A 21,170-nucleotide genomic window follows, 5' to 3' on the forward strand; every position below is an offset into this window, starting at 1 on the left:
GCGATAGCAGAAGGTGAAGAGATCATGCGATGGAAACACCGAGTGTCTGGTGTTTGCTCAGACTGAAACATCCTGTGAAAGTTATCTTTCTGTGCCTTAAATTCATGGGAGCGGCTTTTGTCCAACAATCTCAAGGCTTTGTGGTAGTCATTTCAAGGTTGAACATCTGTGGCCATGCAGCCAAGAGTCACATAGCCACTTTGAACCATACAGTCACAAAGCTGCCACGCCCAAATCCAATACAGCTCCCTACAACAAAGTATAAAATTTGGAAAAGAAGTGAAAATATCACTATTTGAATATGATATTATACTTAAGTGACCAAAAATTCCAAAAGAGAACTTGTAAACCTCATAAACAATTTAAAAAAAAATGGCTGGTTATAAAATTAACTCAAACAAATCAGTAGCCTTCCACTACTCAAAGGATAAACAAGTTGAGAAAGAAATTAGAGAAATGACACCCTTCAGGATAATCACAAATAATATAAAATACCTTGGGTGACTCTAACCAAGCAAGTGAAAGATCTGTATGACAAGAACTTTGAGACTCTGAAGAAAAGTTGAAGCTATCAGAAGATCACAGATCTCCCTTGCTTGTCAGGATTAATATTGTAAAAATGGCCATTTGCTGATGGGAATCTATGGATTCATGCAATCACCATCAAAATTCCAACTCAGCTTTTCATAGAGGTAGGAAGAGCAATTGGAAAATTAATTTGGAATAAAAAACCCAGTATACTGAAACTATTCTCAACAATAAAAGAACTCCTGGAGGAATTACTATCCCTAGACTCCAGCTGTATAACATAGCAGTGGTGATAAAAACTGTATGGTTTTGGTACTGATACAGGCAGATAGATCAGTGGAATAGAACTGAAGACCCTGAAATGAACTCAAACACCTATGGTAATTTCATGATTGACAAAGTACCTAAAATCAACCAGTGGCAAAAAAGACAGCATTTTCAACAAATGGTTCAACTGGAGATCATCAAGTAGAGGAATGTAAACTGATCCATTCTTATCACCTTGTATGAAGTTCAGTTCCTCAAGAACTACCACATAAAACCAGATACACATAAACTAATAGAAAGAAAGTGGGAACATGCCTGGAGCACATGGGCAGACAGGAAAAAGTTCTGAACAGAACACCAGAGGCTTATTCTCTGAGACTAAGAATTGACAAATGGAACCTCATAAATTTACATAGCTTCTGTAAAACAAAGGATACTGTCATTAGAACAAAACACTAACCAACCAATTGGAATAAAACTTTACCAATCCCACTTCTGAAAGATGCTAATATCCAATACAAACAAAGAACCCAAGAAGGTAGATTATAGAGAACAAAAAGCTCTATTTAAAAAATGGAGTACAGAGCTAAAAGTAGAATTCTGAACTATGGAATATCAATTGGCCAATAAATAAAGAAATGTTCGACATCGTTAGTCCTCAGTAAAATGCAAATTTAAACATCCCTGAGATTTCACATCACACCAGTTAGAATGGGTAAGGTCAAAAGCCCAGGTGCCAGCAGATGCTGTTAAGGATGTAGAGAAAGAAGGACACTCCTCCATTGTTGTTGGGGTAGCAAGCTGGTACAATCATTGTGGAAATTAGTTTGGTGGTTTCTTAAAAAAACTGGACATAGTAAGACCTGAAGACCCAGCTATACCACTCTGGGCATAGGCGCAAAAAAAGCTCCAACATATAAAAAGGACACATACTTCACTACGTTCATAGCAGCCTTAAATATAATACCCAGAGCTGGAAAGAACCCTAATGTCCTTCAACAGGGTAATGGATTCAGAAAATATGGTACAGTTACACAATGGAATACTACCTAGCTATTAAAAACAATAACTTCATTAAATTCTTAGGCAAATGGATGGAACTAGAAAATATCCTGAGTGTGGTAATGGTCACTAAAGAATGCCCATGGTATACCTCACTCGTAAGTGGATATTAGCCAAAAAGCTCAGGAAATCTGATATAATTCACAGACCCCATAAACTGGAGAAGAAGAAAGACTAAAGCATGTCTGTCTTGTATACTTCAGTTCTTCTTAGAAGAAGAAAAAAATACTCACAGGAGGATATATGGAGACAAATTGTGGAGCAGATACTGAATAAAAGGCAATCGAGAGACTGCCCCATTTGACAATCCATCCCATACACAGCCAGCAAACCCAAACAATATTGTAGATGCAAAGAAGTGCATCCTGACAGGAGCTTGATATAGCTGTCTCCTGAAAGGCTCTGCCAGACCTTGACAAATACAGAAGTGAATGCCTGCAGCCAACCTTTGAACTGAGAATGGTGCCCCCCATGGAAGAGTTAGAGAACATACTGAAGGGGCTGAAGGAATTGGATCCCCATAAGAAGAACAGCAATATCAACCAACCAAAACCTCAGAGCTCCCAGGGACTAAACCACCATCACAAAAGTACACAGGGATGGACCTATGGCTCCAACTATCTATGTAGCAGATGATGGCCTTGTCAGGCATCAGTGGGAGAAGAGACTCTTGATCCTAAGTATAGGGGATTGTCAGCACAGGGGATGGGAGGTAGTGGTGGGTGGGTGGGGGAGCACCTTCACAGAAGCAGGAGAGATAGTGTGTTTCTGGAGGGGAAACAAGAAAAGGGATAATATTTGAAATATAAACATAAAATATCCAATTAAAGAAAAATATAAAAAATAAGCAAGAAAAAGTAAATTAGAAAATGCAAAATTATATTTCTTAAATAAATTTCATCCTTAATTTTAAAAAGGCAGGAAAAACATGTGGTACAGAATTAAGCAAAGATTTCTAACTGAGGCATCTCACAATAGCTGAGAAATACTTACAGAAATGTTGAGTAGCTTAAGTTCATCAGGGAAATGCAACTCCACACAACCTTGAGATTTCATCTTGCGCCAATCAAAATGACTAAGATCAAAAACTCAAATGACAGCACATACTGGCAAGGATGAGGGACTTATGATGGAATTTTAAACTTGTAGATCCACTCTGCATATCAATAAGGTGCTTTCTCAGAAATTTGGAAGAAGCTCTGCCTGAAGACCCAGCTATATTCTCCTGAGCATATACCTAAAAGATTATATACCATACTACAATGACAAATGCTCCATTATGTTTGTATCTGCCTTATTCATAATTGCCAGAAGGTGGAAGCAACATAGAGGTCCCTCATCTGAAGATTGGATTCAGAAAATGTGGGTCATCTACACAATGGGATATACTATTCACCTATTAAAAATGAAGACATCATGAATGTTGTAGGTAAATGGATGGAACTGAAAAATATCATCATGAGTGGGTTAACCCAGGCCCAAAACTCATGTATGGTATGTACTCACTGATAAGTTGATAATAGCCATAAAGTACAGAATACCTATGATACAACTCACAGAATGTAAGAAGTTTAACAAGAAGGAAGGCCCAAGTGAGGATGATTCATTCCCACCTAGAAGGGTGCAGAAAATACTCATGGAAGAAAGAGGGAGGTATGGAACTGAATGATATACAGGGCAGGGGTGGGGCAGAAAGGGGAAAAAATAAGATATAGGGGGAAAAACAGCAGAGAAGCCCTGAGTGCCAGAAGAATAATTTGAAATATCCAACTTTTGGTGGTGGGAGATTGGGGGGCCTCTAGAAAGTCCTAGAGACCTGGGATGTGAGAGACTTTCAGGACTCAATATTGATGACCTTACCAGAAATGTTCAACAGTGCAGAGAGCGAACCTGAAGAGACCACTTCCAGTATATAGACAGGGCCAACAGAAGAGGGACCAGATTATAAACCCACTGTCAAAATTTCTAACTCAGAATTGTTTCTGTCTAAAAGAAATACCAGCACACCCGCGGATCCCGGGCCGCAGCAGCTCTCTGCTCCCAAACCCCGTGGGAGAGAGACCTCACCGCCTGGTCAGGTGGGCACTCCTGAGGCTGCAGAGCGGAGGAGACCACCAACACTGCCCACACCTGCCCACATCCCTGGCCCAAGAGGAAACTGTATAAGGCCTCTGGGTTCCCGTAGGGGAGGGCCCAGGAGCGGCAGGACCCCTGCGCCTGAGATACCGCCGGAACCTGAAGGAAACAGACCGGATAAACAGTTGTCTGCACCCAAATCCCGTGGGAGGGAGAGCTAAACCTTCAGAGAGGCAGTCATCCAGGGAAACCAGAAGAGACTGCACTCTGTGCACATCCAGACGCCAGAGGAAAACACCAAACGCCATCTGGAACCCTGGTGCACGGAGGCTCCCAGAAAGAGCGGAGCAGATCTTCTCGGTTGTTGCCGCCGCAGAGAGGACTTAGGCAGTACCCCACGAGCACACTTGAGCCTCGGAACCTCAGGTAGGACCAACTTTTCCTCTGCAAGTGACCTGCCTGGTGAACTCAAGACACAGGCCCACAGGAACAGCTGAAGACCTGTAGAGAGGAAAAACTACACGCCCGAAAGCAGAACACTCTGTTCCCAAAACTGGCTGAAAGAAAACAGGAAAACAGGTCTACAGCACTCCTGACACACAGGCTTATAGGACAGTCTAGCCACTGTCAGAAATAGCAGAACAAAGTAGCACTAGAGATAATCTGATGGCGAGAGGCAAGCGCAGGAACCCAAGCAACAGAAACCAAGACTACATGGCATAATCGGAGCCCAATTCTCCCACCAAAATAAACATGGAATATCCAAACATCCCAGAAAAGCAAGATCTAGTTTCAAAATCATATTTGATCATGATGCTGGAGGACTTCAAAAAAGACGTGAAGAACTCCCTTAGAGAACAAGTAGAAGCCTACAGAGTGGAATCGCAAAAATGCCTGAAAGAATTCCAGGAAAACACAATCAAACAGTTGAAGGAATTAAAAATGGAAATAGAAGCAATCAAGAAAGAACACATGGAAACAACCCTGGATATAGAAAACCAAAAGAAGAGACAAGGAGCTGTAGATAAAAGCTTCACCAACAGAATACAAGAGATGGAAGAGAGAATCTCGGGAGCAGAAGATTCCATAGAAATCGTTGACTCAACTGTCAAAAGTAATGTAAAGCAGAAAAAGCTACTGGTCCAAAACATACAGGAAATCCAGGACTCAATGAGAAGATCAAACCTAAGGATAATAGGTATGGAAGAGAGTGAAGACTCCCAGCTCAAAGGACCAGTAAATATCTTCAACAAAATCATAGAAGAAAACTTCCCTAACCTAAAAAAAGAGATACCCATAGGCATACAAGAAGCCTACAGAACTCCAAATAGATTGGACCAGAAAAGAAACACCTCCTGTCACATAATAGTCAAAACACCAAACACACAAAATAAAGAAAGAATATTAAAAGCAGTAAGGGAAAAAGGTCAAGTAACATATAAAGGCAGACCTATCAGAATCACACCAGACTTTTCGCCAGAAACTATGAAGGCCAGAAGATCCTGGACTGATGTCATACAGACCCTAAGAAAACACAAGTGCCAGCCCAGGTTACTGTATCCTGCAAAACTCTCAATTAACATAGATGGAGAAACCAAGATACTCCATGACAAAACCAAATTTACACAATATCTTTCTACAAATCCAGCACTACAAAGGATAATAAAGGGTAAAGCCCAACATAAGGAGGCAAGCTATACCCTAGAAGAAGCAAGAAACTAATCGTCTTGGCAACAAAACAAAGAGAAGAAAAGCACACAAACATAACCTCACATCCAAATATGAATATAACAGGAAGCAATAATCACTATTCCTTAATATCTCTCAACATCAATGGCCTCAACTCCCCAATAAAAAGACATAGATTAACAAACTGGATACGCAACGAGGACCCTGCATTCTGCTGCCTACAGGAAACACACCTCAGAGACAAAGACAGACACTACCTCACAGTGAAAGGCTGGAAAACAACTTTCCAAGCAAATGGTCAGAAGAAGCAAGCTGGAGTAGCCATTCTAATATCAAATAAAATCAATTTTCAATTAAAAGTCATCAAAAAAGATAAGGAAGGACACTTCATATTCATCAAAGGAAAAATCCACCAAGATGAACTCTCAACCAAAGATGAGGATCTTTGGTTGGTTTATATACAAGTGTGCAATTTCTAGGCTTGAAAGTAAAATGATGCTATCTGGTGCTGGATAGAGGAGCCTTATTTTTTATTATGGCAGCTTGCTATTTTTGTAACATGGTGATTTGGTTGAACACAATAAAGTACAGTAGTAACTGATCTCCCCTTCTTCCTGGATGAGTGAGGAGATGATTAAATGTTGATGTCAGCATCCTTTAGCATATTCAGATGAGCTTCTGCTTCTGTTGAAAAGGATGCTGTGTTTGATTGTGGTCCGAAGCTTTGAAGCACTACTTGGCATCTCCTTCCTTGGAGGTCTCACTGTTTAAACATAACAGATTTGATAGCTTGTTGGTAAGGTGAGGTCCAGCTTGTCTCCACTAGGTCATCTTCATGTGAATCCGGTGGTTATACGGTTTTGTTCTAGGGATATTTCATTTTTTTAATAACGGTTTTAGCTGACATTCATGGAGAGAATGAATCCTTAGAACTGTGCCACTAGTGAAAGGAAATCCTGTCTAGAGTATGTTTCTTTACAAAGCTGTGTCACACCATCCTTTGGGCCCTCTGCTGGAAAAGTAGAATCAAGTCTCAAATAATGCCTTTTAAATTGTATCCTCTAGTATTATAGATGTAGGACAGTACTGTATCATACCTCTGTGGATGTAAAATAGCTTGTACCTGCTTTATGACACGTAGTAGTGACCGTGCTTCATCAGAGCTGTTTTTAATGATGTTGTTCAGAATGTTTTCTTTCCAGATGATGATTGAGAAGCTAATTTAAAAAAAAATGGTGCCAGGTACCACAAGAGTAACAGAACTGTGCTGTTTTCTCGGGTTTTGTTTTTTTAATTTTTTTTTAATGGAGTGTGCTGGATGTCTCTACAGTTTTGTTCAGATGACTGCAGAACCTGGAAAAGCTGTTGCTGCTGTTGATGCATAACACACTGCTATTATTGGTCTTTTTATATAAATATAAATATATATACAGATATATAATTTGAATTTTTTGAAACTTTAGCTGTGCTGTCAACTTTGGAAAAAAGTATCCCCGTTTACTGTGTTGAGTTGGCACTGTACAGAAATTAACAGCCATATTGGTCTAGAAAAAAAAGGAAAGTAAATTACTTATGCATGTTTCATTTTGGCTGATTTCTCACCCCTTGCCTACTCTCCCCTCTTTTCCTTTTGCCTGCCCCTGAATACGCTATCCCTACTTTCCCTGGCCCTTCTTTCCTCAGGGTACTCTTTGGTCTCCAGCATCCCCCCTTCTAGTTTCTATTGTCTTCTGCATCACCCATTTCATCAGTTTTTCTGAAAATTTCATAAATCTTTATTTTTTCTTACTGCAAATTAAAGTTCCACTGTATACATGTCTAATTTTTACTATCCATTCTTATGTTGATGGACATCTAGTCTGACTCCATTTCCTCACTATTACAAATGATCTGAGAAATGAACAATGATGTGCAAGTATCTCTGTGGTTAGCTATGCCATCCTTCAAGCATGTGCTAAGGAGTAGCTGAGTCATGGTTTTATTAATTGTATTCTTTTGAGATGCCTCCCTACTGGTTTCCACTTTTTTTTAGCATAATTTTACTCTCACTATCATCATGTAGGTCACACTTTGCCCCCATCTTTACCTCCCTACCATTATTTGTTATTTACTTTCTTTTTAAAATTATGTCTATGTGGAAGTGAGTTTGTAAACAAAAGTACAGGTATAGGTGAAGGACACAAGATGGTACAGACTTCCAGAAGCTGGAGGTACAGGCAACTGTCATGTGTCCTGGGACTGAAATTAGGTAGAGCAACAATCCCTTTTAACTTCTGAGTCACCTTTTCAGCCATATCCTTTTCTTTCTTGACAATAGCTATTCTGACAGGGGAAGCATTAAAATCTCAGATCAGTTTTAATTGCACTTTTCGGATACCTAAAGATGTGGGGCACTTTATACTGATTCACTTTCTACTTTCAACAGCCAGATGTTTGGCAGTTTGGTGAAGGAAGAGTGTGTGTGTGTGTGTGTGTGTGTGTGTGTGTGTGTGTGTGTGTGTGTCTGTGTGTGTGTGTGTTTGTATGTGTATAGTTTTTTCTACTTCTTTACATATTCTAGACGTTAACCACTTCTCTTAAGTATACATGGCATTAACATCTCTTACCCAAAGACACCTGCCACTATTGAGTATGTCCTTGTCTTTAGGTTTATGAGTCATTACTCATACAACAAAGACATTCTCAATTCTTTTTGTTCCTGAGTCTCCTTTGGCCAAATGAAACAGACACAAAACAAGAACTTCTTCTTGGTCATCATTTGTCAATGCTTATCTCTGTAGAACAAGGCTTGAGACAAAGAGATCGATCAGAAAGTGTAGTCCCTGACTTAGAGGATTTAGCAAGAAGTCTAGCAAGAATGATATAAAGATAATCATTAACAGAGAAACCTTGTCTCAACTCACCCAGCAATTCATTAATACATCCTTTGTCTCACTCTTTCACTCTCTCCTAGTATTTGGAAACTGAGTAGGAAATGTATGTCTTCTTAAAGAACAGCTGTTTCTCTTAATTTCTGAGCTACATCTCCAGCCCATGAAATGAAAGTTTTATACTTCTATATCAATATCTGGGCAGAGCAGAAAGAACTGTGTGAAATTATATATTACATTTTGCTCAGTCTTCTTCTAAAATAAACTTTGTTACCTTATTTTATTTATAAAATGAATCTGGATACATTTGTACTTTTGCTATACTGTATGACAGGTCTTCAAATTATGCTTCCAATCTATTGAGTTTTATATTTAGTCAGCATTTGGCTCACCCGAGTTTAATCTTCTTATATCATATAATGGATATTCTTTTGTTTGGTTCATTTATTTATTATTTGGTTGTGCTTGAACTATTTCATTTTAAATTATCCATCGTCATCAGTACTAATCACAGTACTCCTATTTCCTTGAGAATTTGATAAATATTTACAATAAAATATAATCACAGGCCATCCCTATTTGCCCAGTCCAATTCCCTTATTTCTGTCCAAAATTCATTCCTAAGTTCATAAATTCTTCATTTATTCATAATCTACTAAATCCCATTAATCCTGCATATTTATGTCTGTATATGTGTCCATCCACTGAGGGATATGGAACCCACCAGTAGCCAAACATTCAATGAAGAATGATTTTTATTTGCCAACTGCAAATCGTTGTTCAGTTAGAGGTGAGGCATGGAGAGTGTCTCACCTACCTAAAAGGACATTTTGGTTGACTTGATTTTGTGCAGGTATTGTACAGTGAAACACAAATGATATGAATTTGTGTGTTCAACACACATGGTATGCTAATAATGTACAATTTACAGTATGCATTTCCTATTCTCCTTCTCTTCCAATTCCTCTAACACTACTACAACTACTACATCTCCTCCGCTAAGTCCTCACCTTCTCCAACAAGCCCACACCTTCTTTAACAGGCCACATTTACTCCAACAAGACCATACTTCTAAGTCCATACATCCTTTACCAAGGCCACATGTTCTACATGCCCATTCCTCTCCTAGCCAGGCCAGAGCTTTTCTAGAATTGTAGCAACCCTTCCCAAAAGACCTTCTCCAACAAGATCCCACCTCTTTAAAAGGTCATACTTCCTTCAAATACACCACACCGTCTCCACAATCCTCCAATAAGGTCAAGCCTCCTCTAAGAAGGCCATATATTATTTAACAAGGCCTCTTAATCCTTCACAAAGTGATATACAAACTGGGGACCAAGTATTTAACTTTATTAGCCTACAAGGCCTATTCTCACTTAAATCACCCAAACTGCTCCTAACCTGCTGGAATTAAGTGTAAAATAAAGTGTTTTGTTTTGTTTATGTGTCTCTGTGTATGTGTATGTGTATGTGTATGTATATGTGTATGTGTATGTGTGTATGTGTATGTGTATGTGTATGTGTATGTGTATGTGTATGTGTATGTGTATGTGTATGTGTATGTGTATGTGTATGTGTGGATGCAGGGGCACTTGCCTGTACACCTGTGTGGAAGCCAGAAGAAGGTATCAGGTGTCTTCCTTATCATTCCCTACATACCCTCCCACACCCACCCACATCCACACACACCAACACACCCACCCCTCCCACACACACACACATGAGTGGGTGTGTGTATGTGGGTGTATAATTTTTTGAGTCAGATCCTTTCTCTGAGCACTGGGTTGTGTTTCCTCACCAAACCTTATTAATTCTCCTGCCTCCATTTCCTCTCAGACCTGAGGTTTCAGGCAAGCACAGAGTGCCCTACATGTTATTTCAGAGCTGAGATCCAACCTCTCGTCCTCATGATTGTTCAGCAATGTCTTTTAATTGTTGAACCATCTCTTGAGACCTGAATTGGCTTTTGCACAGCATGCGTGGCATGAATCAACTTTTTTGTCTTCCACACATGGATATCCAGACTTTTAGGACTAGAAATTATATGGATGGAACTATGTGGGTTTGCTCATCAGTCCTCTATTCCATTCCACCTTATCTGTTTTGATATGTTCATTGTAGTATTATTCTTATGTTTCTGTGGTTCTCCTCATGTTTCTCTCTATCCTTCCTCTCCTTTCTACCTTAAGCTTTTCCCATAGACTTCAGGTTAAGATTTCAGTCTTTAAAGGCAAGTGCCTTAACTCCCATACCAGGAATTCTCCAAAATTGTCACAAAAGGCTGCTGACATAAAGGATTCCAAATAACACTAAAACTCTGGTGGCTTTCCATGAAACCTCAAACTCAGACTCTGCTTAGCCTCCTGGCTTGTTCCAAAGCTTTTTGAAGGGCTTAATCCTCTGTGTAACATGGTGTTAAACAGAAGCCAAGGAAAAAAAAGAAAGGAGAAAGGAAACAGTAAAAGCTACCCAAGAAGCATAACAATACCAAGAAAAGGGACACAAGAAAGTCCTTTTCCTTGGTCAAAAGTTTTTGCTGACTTTAGCTTCAGAGGCCAGAGCCAGCATGCTGCCTGGTTCCAAGTTGTCTCTGCAGATGCACTTCAGAATCACAGTGGGTGGAGTTGTCATATGTTTTCAGTCCAGAGTTCTTCAGTAAAATTGTGCTGTTTCTAGTCCCAGAAACACAATTGTTAGAGCATGGTCCACAAGTTCCCTGAGTCTTGCTCTGATGACCATGTTGAGTTTCAATGTATTTATGCTTCTTTGTGCATCTAGAAGTTTATTACACCAATTTTTCCCCAAATTGTACTGAGTTAAATACAATAGAAATAAACTGCCTCTTATTAGACCCCTGGATGTTTGATACAAGGTGACAAAGGAAATCTATACCAGATTTTGATTTTTATCTCCCTGTGTGATTCACTTGAAACCCAACGTTACCAGCTTCTTTGACTTTTTGCCCCTATTATTTATCCACTGTGATGGACTACATTTTTGAACTTTTAGCAAAAATAATCCCTTCCTTTCCTACAGTGTTATCATGTATTTGATCATAGCAATGAGAAAAGTAACCTATATAACAGGTATGGGTGTGCATGTGAATATATGTATAAAGCATAGAGTCATTATAAAAACCTGTATATATGCTGTGGATGTATGTATATAGAATAAATGCTACTATATAAGCCTGTATGTATGCTGTGGATGTATGTGTACAACACATAGCTAGCATATCGAATTATATATATAATACAAATATATGTAGGTATATGTGTGGAACATAGAGTTATTATAATGATTTGCATATGTGGGTGTGTATGTGCAGTATAAAATTGTTATATAGACCTGTGCATATGCTGTACATATATAGATATAGATATAGATATAGATAGAGATAGATATAGATATAGATATAGATATAGATATAGATATAGATATAGATATAGATATAGATATAGATATAGATATAGATATATACTGCATTGAATTGTTATATAAAATGTTTGTGTGTATGTTGTGTGTGTGTGCATGTGCTCATGCGTTGTGGCTATTTGTACAGCATAGAGTTATTACATATATCTGTATATATGCTTAGATACTTACCTTGCCTAATTTTTAGTTAGACTTCTGTCTCATCTAGACATAATATTGACATGTTGAGTCAGGATTTTGTAAGGAAAAAAAAAATACACAGCACTTGTCTGAGAACACTTTGCTATTTACTTGGTTATTGGACAACTCTAACTGTCTTCAGCAAGAAGTCTTACAGTTGCTTACCCATAACTACTGCTGCCCTGTTATTTCTTCTTATTGAAACTCTACACACAAGCATCTATCCCGTGCCCTACAATAAATCCTTCCCTGCTTGTTCTTGTTATGTTTGGAACAGAAACCAGTTTCTCTTCCGCTTAGAACTCCACTAGAGTAAGCTGTTTTTTTGTTTGATGGTTTGTTTTTTTGTTTGTTTGTTTTTGAATGTGGCCTTATTATCTTTTTTACAGTTCTCTTGGAAGAATTATTTTATTTATTTTATGTATATAATTATACCAGACAAATCAGAAAAGGACACTGGATCCCTTTGCAGATTACTGTGAGCCACCAATGTATTGCTGCGAAGGAATTGAAATCCACATCTCTGGTAGCACAGTCAGTGCTCTAAACTGTAGATACATTTCCCACACACACACACACACACACACATATATATATGTGTGTGTGTGTGTGTGTGTGTGTGTGTGTAAATGTGAATGATTCATGTTCTTCCACCAATAAAGCTAATCACATACGTTTTCCTGGTTTCTAATTGATATTTATTTTATTCCCAGATGAGTGAAAACATTGCCTATGATTCCCAGATACAAAAAATATAATTCCCTTTACCGTATTGCTCATACTATATTTTTGATGATTTTTATCAGCTTGTATCATTTTAAGGTTTGAGTAATTGTCCAAACATATTTGATTTTTACTGTATACACTTTCAGTTAGGCTGTGCTCAGTTTCTTTTCTACACCTAGACTCCCATTCCTTTGTGGGCTCACAACTGTTGCCATTTTCACTTTACTACTATTTATCTCCTTAAATATTTACTGTTTTGATATATTTCCTTAATTTTCAGGTTTTATGCCTTCTTGACTTGTTTTTTTTTTTTTGACAAATAAGTAAAATCCTAGAATCATGTAACCTCAAAACATGAGTGGTTCTTATTTTAATATTTTTTTTTACAAAAAATAACTACTTTGTGATGCAAATAAAATTTTTTAGTGTGCATGATTTCAAAGTTTGCATATTTATTTCAGTTTCACAATTAGTATAGGTATAGGTTGTGGTTTGTCCTGGAGTTATAAGAATTTTGATGCTAATTCCACTGCCCCAAGGACAACTGCCTAGTCAAGCACTCAGGACACAGGTGAATTCACCAGAACCTTCTCCCTATTTAATTTGTAAAATACAGGTGAGAGCAGGCACAGGATACAAGGAGTCCTGTCATTGGACAAGAAGGAAGAATGGGCAGGAGAAAAGTTTGAAGGAAGAGGAGAAGACTGGAACGTAAAGAGGAGAGACAGGAGGGACAGAGAGAGTAGTTATGGCCGAGAGAAAATGGAAACTGAAGTTAGGATTCAGCTCTGTGTAGTTACAGGCTTTTATTAACGTTTTAAGGGATGTATGTGTAATGGGCTTTGGACGTTTAGGTGGGCAATTTTATCTTATAAATTGGGTCAAAGAATATTGTGTTGTGTGTTCTTTTGTGTGATTGTTTGATTGTAGGGAAGTGTGTGATGGCAGCTGGAGACACTGGACTGTCGTGGAATTGGGATGTGAGTCTCCGGCATTGAAACCTGCCTTGGGGACTAGATAGGTAGAGAAATTGCTGCCAAGCTCAGAGAAAGGCCTTCAGCAGTGTGATATGGGATGGACCAATGTGGTTGAGAGACTTTGCTGCCTGAGAATTAAGATACCTAGCAGATATCTTGGGGCACTACGGTGTAGACTTAGTGGGGATAAAGGACAGCATTTTATTTTTTATATTTTTACAACAGGTATGCATATAGAGAGCAAGCTGGATGTTAATAGTGTCCTAGCTGCTAGCTTTTGGTACTAATAACAATAGTGATGCTATCTACAGTCTTTTGAAATTAGAGTTGAGACACTGATGCAAAGCACCATGGCAGTGACATATTACATTGTTAAGAGACTAGAACATTTGCTGGGTTCCAAAATTAGTTAGTGAGACAGCTTGAGGTCACTGAAAACTTATGACTGCTACCCTTCTTTGAACTCAGCCTTTTGTTTATCCTGCTTTTAAAAGAACAATGAAAAGATCTACCTTACTTGGCTTGGATGTATCATGTGAGCAGTTTTTATAACCTAAGGTTATGACTTTATGTTACATACCCTTCCGTGGAACTGACATAAGAGTAACACATGTGTATTTGTGTGTTATAATAGTCATCACTTGGATATAAGTCTGATAAAATGGATATCCACTGTAGATGTTGTAAAACAACGAGCTTGATAGCATAGATTTGTTATCTGTGTGAGTTGGACTCTGTGATTTAATCCATTGTAAAATACTTTTAAATATTCTGAAAGCTATCCCTTACTTCTTCCCAATGTGATGTTGTCTGTGTGATTCTGGAAAGGAGAAAAGAAAGGCTTTTGTTAGCAATACACACAAATGTACAGACACAGAGCCAGGGACAGAGAGATGCACAGGATAGTATTTAGGTAGACAAAGATTGTGGAAGCTATGTTGTAGTTCTTGTTGTTGCTTCTGCTTTTGCTGTTATTATTATTATCATTATCATTTTATTACTATATTTTCTAACTTGCTCTGCACTGTAGTATTTAGACATTTCTGGCCTCCAAGATGGTCACATGAAGAGGCACTAGCTGAGATCATACTTCTTCCTTGACATCACTATTTCTCTCTGTTTAGCATAGGACCAGACTGGAACATGGAGCTAAAAAAAGGTCTGGATCCAAGAAACATAATCACTGGTCTATTTTGTCAGAAGCAACTTATTCTTGGTAGCACAAGTACGTGTGTCTCTTTTCAACCTCATTCTTCCTTTTGTGTAGTTCTCCAGGTTTCTCCTGTGATGAATAAGTGGTATCTCCTCCTGGGTTCTTTTAGATCCTGCCCACCTTGTTTTTGCTGCTAAAGTCATATAATTCAGAACACAGCTCAGGTAGAGTGAACAAGCAGTCAGTGTTTATGTTTTAGCAGAGGCAAGGCAGTAAAGAAGAAAGTAAACTATACAGTATGTAAAGTGGACCAAGCAGAGCAGCATGGGAAGATGCTCTCTCTAATATACGGACTAACAAGTCTTAGTCTACTATTTCTTTTTCTTTTTTTTATATATCCCTGAAGTCTTCTTCCTTGAATAGGCAGAAGATACCTTAAAGCCATTCTTATCCACAATTTAGTCTATTACATTTTGACATATTATAGGAAGAAATGTACATAAAGATGAAAATTTGCACAAAATTATTACTTATACTGAGAATAAGGGCAATGATGATTCAGGCTCTAGGGAACCATGTGAAAGCAATCTCATTGCTTATCCAGTCTCACATTTCTTCTAGTTAGTTCAGCAGACACTCATGGACAATTTTCCTCATTGTTCCTAACTCCACTTAAAATAAAAAAAAAAAAAAAAAAAAAACAAGACAAGGGGTTGGGGATTTAGCTCAGTGGTAGAGCACTTGCCTAGCAAGCGCAAAGCCCTGGGTTCAGTCCCCAGCTCCAAAAAAAAGAAAAAAGGAAAAAAAAGACAAAACAAAGCAAAACAAATCAAAAAACTCCACAATTTTAATTGTTTTTTGATTGCATATTTTGTTCCAGTGCCTGTGAATGTGTGCATGTATGTGTGTGTGTGCACTGTGAGTCTTTCTCTCTCTGTGTCTCTCTCTGTCTCTCTCTGTCTCTCTATGTCTCTCTGTCTCTCTCTCTGTCTCTCTCTGTCTCTCTGTGTGTGTGTGTGTGTGTGTGTGTGTGTGTGTGTGTTTGTGTGTGTGTTGATGTCCATGGTGGCCAGAAGAAGGCTTCTTATCCCCTGGAGCTAGATTTGAAAGTGATTGAGAGCCAACCAACATGGAGTATAAAAGAAGGAATGGAGGGAGATTGCCAGGAGGTGGAGTAGGAAAGGAACAAAATTTTTTAAAGAGGAGATGTACAACATCTTCCCATAATGTAATTTGGTGACAAGTAGTTAAGAAAAGCTAAGGAGAGCAGTGCTTATCCAAAGAGACAAAAGCAGACTCCCTCTGGGCAGCTACAAATGTAGAAAAGCCTCTGGGGCTTTGGAGCCCACAGGCTGTATTCCTTTCCTCCAAGAAGAAACATTTGCATGGATACACAAGTTTCCTTCTTTTACCTAGTAATCTGGCATATTAAGGCGTCCATAGATGCTTCATCAACACAAAAGGAAGCATTATTGCCTGTGATTGAAACAATATTACCTTCATGTTATTTTTATGCTCATGAATAATTTAGTATTCATGTTAATTTTTCAATAACATGGTTGTGAATGTCATTTGTTTCTTTTCTATTTCAAGGAAAAATATCTAAATACTTGCATTATCTAAAGATTACAAGTTGAATTCTTATTGGGAGGGGTGAATTTTTAATGTATTGGAAGTGAAAGGATTTGTTCAAGTTGTCACTGAGATAACTTTTCAAAGTAAATCATGGATATGAAGCATTGCCATGGAGTTGTTTTCCTTAACCGAATTAAGGCCACACTCAGGGTAATGCTATTCTGATGGGTACCAAACTGCCAAGTCACGTGACATCTTCTAGATCATCTTCCTCTTGAGAGAATTAAAGTGTCAGATGAGGCTTCAGTGTTGGAAAGACACTATCTGCTCTTATGTCAAGTCCTGTTGTATGTACACTGTAGACAGGTACTTGGACTGCTTCTGCCCAGAGCTCTAGGAGAACACAAAAGTAGCCAACAGGCTTGTCCAAGGGTTTTTGGGACCATGTGCAAAAAAAATGTAACTAAGGACTCTCTAAAGTGGTTTTCCTAAGAGAAAAAATTCCCTAAAGTAGATGAGAAAGAATTCATTGGAGTTACTGGATGAGGGATATGTTGAATGCATCCTGTCATCAGGTGTACATAAACCATTTTTTCTCTTATTAGATTTTTTTATGTACATTTCAAATTTTTCCCCTTTCCTGGTATCCCCTCTGGAAACTATTTATCCCACCCCCCTTACTGCTGCTTCTATGAATGTGCTCCCCCACCGACCCACTCACTTCCTCCCACCACCCCACCATGGAATTCCCTATGACTAGAGAATCAAGCCTTCACAGAACTAAGGGCCTCCCCTCCTATTGATGCTCAACAAGGTCATCTTTTGCTACATAAGGCAACTGGAGCCATGGTTTAATCCATGAATTCTCTTTGATTGGTGGTTTAGTCCCTGGGAGCTTTGGTGGGACTTGTTGGTTGATATTAGTGTTTTTTCCTATGGAGTTGCAAATCTCTTCAGCTCCTTCAGTCAATTCTGTAACTACTCCATCGGGGACCCAATTCTCAATCCAATGGGTAATTCAAGCATCTAGCTCTGTATTGGTCAGGCTCTTTCAGAGCCTCTCAGAAAACAGCTATATCCAGAACCTTTCAGCTTGCACTTCAAGACATCCTCAATAGTGTCTGGATTTGCTGACAGTATATGGGAGGGCCTTTGCTTCACCTTCTGTTCCACACTTTGTCTCCACATTTTCTCCTGTAAATATTTAGTTTCCCCTTCTAAGAAAGACTAGAGCATCAACTCTTTCGTCTTCCTTTCTCTTCATGTGGTCTATGAATTGTATCTTGGGTATTCCAAGGTTTGGGGTTAAAAATCACTTATCAGTGAATGTATACAAAGTGTGTTCTTCTGGGACTTGGTAATTATCTATTCTCATCCATTTGCCTGAGGATTTCATGAAGTCATTGTTTTTAATACCTAAGTAGTATTCCTTTGTGTATATGTACCACATTTTCGGTATGCATTTCTCTGTTGAAGGACATCTGGGTTCTTTCTATCTCCTGTCTATTATAGATAAGTCTGCTGTGAACATAATGGAGCATGTGTCCTTGTTATATTTTGTTGCATCTTTTGGGCATATCCCCAGGGGTAGTATAGCTGTGTTCTCAATTATGACTTTGTTGAATTCTCTGAGGAACTGCCAGACTGATTTCCACAGTGGTTGTACCAGCTTGTAATCCCAACAACAATGGAACAGTGTTCCGCTTTCTCCATATTCTTGACAGCATTTTCTGTCACCTGATTTTTTTTTAACTTAGCCTTTCTGACTGGTGTGCTGTTGTATCTCTGAATCATTTTGAATTACATTTTCCTGAAGACTAAAGATGTTGAAAATCTCTTTAGGTGCCTCTTGGAAATTCAAGATTCATCAGTTGAGAATTCTTTATTTAGCTCTGAACCTCATTTTTAATAGGGCTATTTGACTCTCTGGATTCTAACTTCTTGAATTATCCGTATATATTAATATATTAGCCCTATATCAGATGTAGGATTGGTAAAGATTTTTTCCAAATTCATCGGTTGTGTTTTCTCCTATTGACAGTATCCTTTGCCTTTCAGATGTTTTGCAATTTTATGAGGTACCATTTGTCTATTCTTGATCTTAGAGTATAAACCACTGCTGTTCTTTTCAGAAAATTTTCCCCAGTGCCTAAGTGTTTGTGGCTCTTCTGTACTTTTTCCTCTATCAGTTTGAGTGTATCTGGTTTTATGTGGAGGTCCTTGATCCACTTGTATTTAAGCTTTGTACAAGGTAATAAGAATGGATCAATTTGAATTCTTCTACATGCTCACCTCCAATTGAACCAGCACCATTGTTTGAAAATGCTATCTTTCCCCCCACTGTGTGGTTTTAGGACCTGTGTCAAAGATCAAGTGATGACAGGTGTGTAGTATCATTTCTGGGACTTCACTCTATTCCACTGACCTTCCTGCCTGTCTCTGTACCAATACCATACAATTTTATCACTGTCACTCTGTAATATAGCTTTAGGTAAACATAGTGATTCCCTAGATATTCTTTTATTTTGAGAAAAATTTTCACTGCACTGTTCTTTTTCTTGTTATTACAAATGACTTTGTATATTTTTCTTTCTAATACTAAGAAGATTTGAGTTAGAATTTTAATGGGGATTGTTTTGACTCTTTAGTGATCTTTTGGCAAAGTGGCCATTTTACTATCTTAATCCTGTTAATCAATGAGTGTGGGAAATCTTACTACCTTCTAAGATCTTCTTAGATTTCTTTCTTCAGAGACTTAAGGATGGTCATATAGATTTTTTTCACTTGCTTGGTTCGATTCACAACAATGTATTTTATATTATTTGTGACTATTGTGAAGGGTGTGATTTCTCTAATTTCTTTCTCAGTCTATTCTTTGAGTAGTGGAAGGCTACTAATTTGTTTGAGTTAATTTTTCCCCAGCCACTTTGCTGAAGTTATGTATTAGGTTTAGGTGTTCTTTGGTGTAATTTTTGTGTCACTTAAGTATGCTATTGTATCATTTTCAAATAGTTACATGGTGACTTTTCCTTTCCAATTTGTATCCCTTTGACTTCCTTTTTGTTTTCTAATTGCTCTGTCTAGGTCTTCTAGTACTATATTGAATAGGTAGGGTAGAGAGCGGGCATCCTTGTCTATCCCTGATTTTAGTGGATTGCTTCAAGTTTCTCTCTATTTAATTTGATGTTGACTACTGGTTTCTTGTATATTTCTTTTACTATGTTTATATATGTGTCTTGAATTTCTGGTCTTTCCTTGACTTTTATCATTAAAGCTTCTTGAATTTTGTCAAAGGCTTTCTTGGCATCTAATGAAATGATCATTTGGGTTTTTTTGTTGTTGTTGTTGTTGTTGGTTTATTTTGGTTTTTGTTTTTTGGTTTTTTTTTCAGTTCTTTATATAGTGGATTATATAGATGGATTACTGCATATTTAAACATCCCTGCACCCCAGGGAGGAACCGTACATGAACATGATGGAAGATTGTTTGACGTGTTTCTTTGATTCTGATTGTGAGAATTTTATTAAGTATTTTGAAATTGATATTCACAATTTTAATTGGTCTCAATTTCTCTTCTTTGTTTGCTGTTATGGTCCTTTAGGTATGTGCCATGTCTAAACATAATCCAATTTTCCAGAGGCAGATAAAGGTAGCTCTCTATGAATTTGAAGCCACACTAAGTCTATACAACAAATTCTCTTTCTCCAAGTCTACATTGTCAGATCCTAGCTCAAAAACTAATTTCATTATTAGACCCTATGTATTTCTAATAAAACACCCAATTTGGTATAAAAGGAAGAATGAATAGAAAGATACCCTATAACTTTTTCATTCTGTTCCAGCCTGTGTTCTACAAACTGTCCCTTCTCAATCTGATGATGGATTGTTGGTAACAGGCATGTTCCAGACTATTTCCTACCAACATAAAATAGATAGTCACAGGGAAAGTGGAGTCTAAGTGCCTTGATAAACAAATGTCTCTCCATCACAGAAATCATGCCATTAAATATACACTTTTGGGATACTGAGATAGCCCACTCAGTGATATGAGTACCAGAGTTCAATCCCAGACAAACCATAGGGTTATAAGGCCAAGTGTTGGAGCATATTCATAATCACAAAAGTAAGGATCAAGGACAAGTAGTTCTGGGGATCACTGGCCAGCCTCTCCAACCCAGCAACTTCCAGGCCAGTAGAGATCTAATTTCATAAGTAAGAAGACTACATTGCTGGAGGTAGACTGCAGGAACATGCCTTGCTCATAGGATAGCTGACTTACCACGCCACATGGGAACCCAAGCAACCCAGAACATTCTTCCTGCTCCATACACCATTTCTACTCTGATAAACTACCCCAACTCAGTACAATTTAGAAAGGAGCCCCAAAAGATGGTGCAGAATAGAAAGAACTGTATAGCTCTCTGCCTCAGGGTACAAATTATTAAATATGCTTTCTATTACTTTCCATCACTATGCATGCCTCTGCATCAGCCTTTCCATTCTTAAATTAAGGAAAAACTGACCACAAGCTCTTGCCTACTTAATGCTCTCCCAGCCAAGGTCCATCCCCATGTATTTCATACCAAACAGGAAAGAAGCCTCAAAACCTGCCAATCCTAGTCCCACACCCAC

The sequence above is a fragment of the Rattus norvegicus genome, chromosome 2, assembly GCF_021556685.1.
Source record: "Rattus norvegicus strain SHRSP/BbbUtx chromosome 2, alternate assembly SHRSP_T2T, whole genome shotgun sequence".
NCBI classification, from domain to species: domain Eukaryota; kingdom Metazoa; phylum Chordata; class Mammalia; order Rodentia; family Muridae; genus Rattus; species Rattus norvegicus.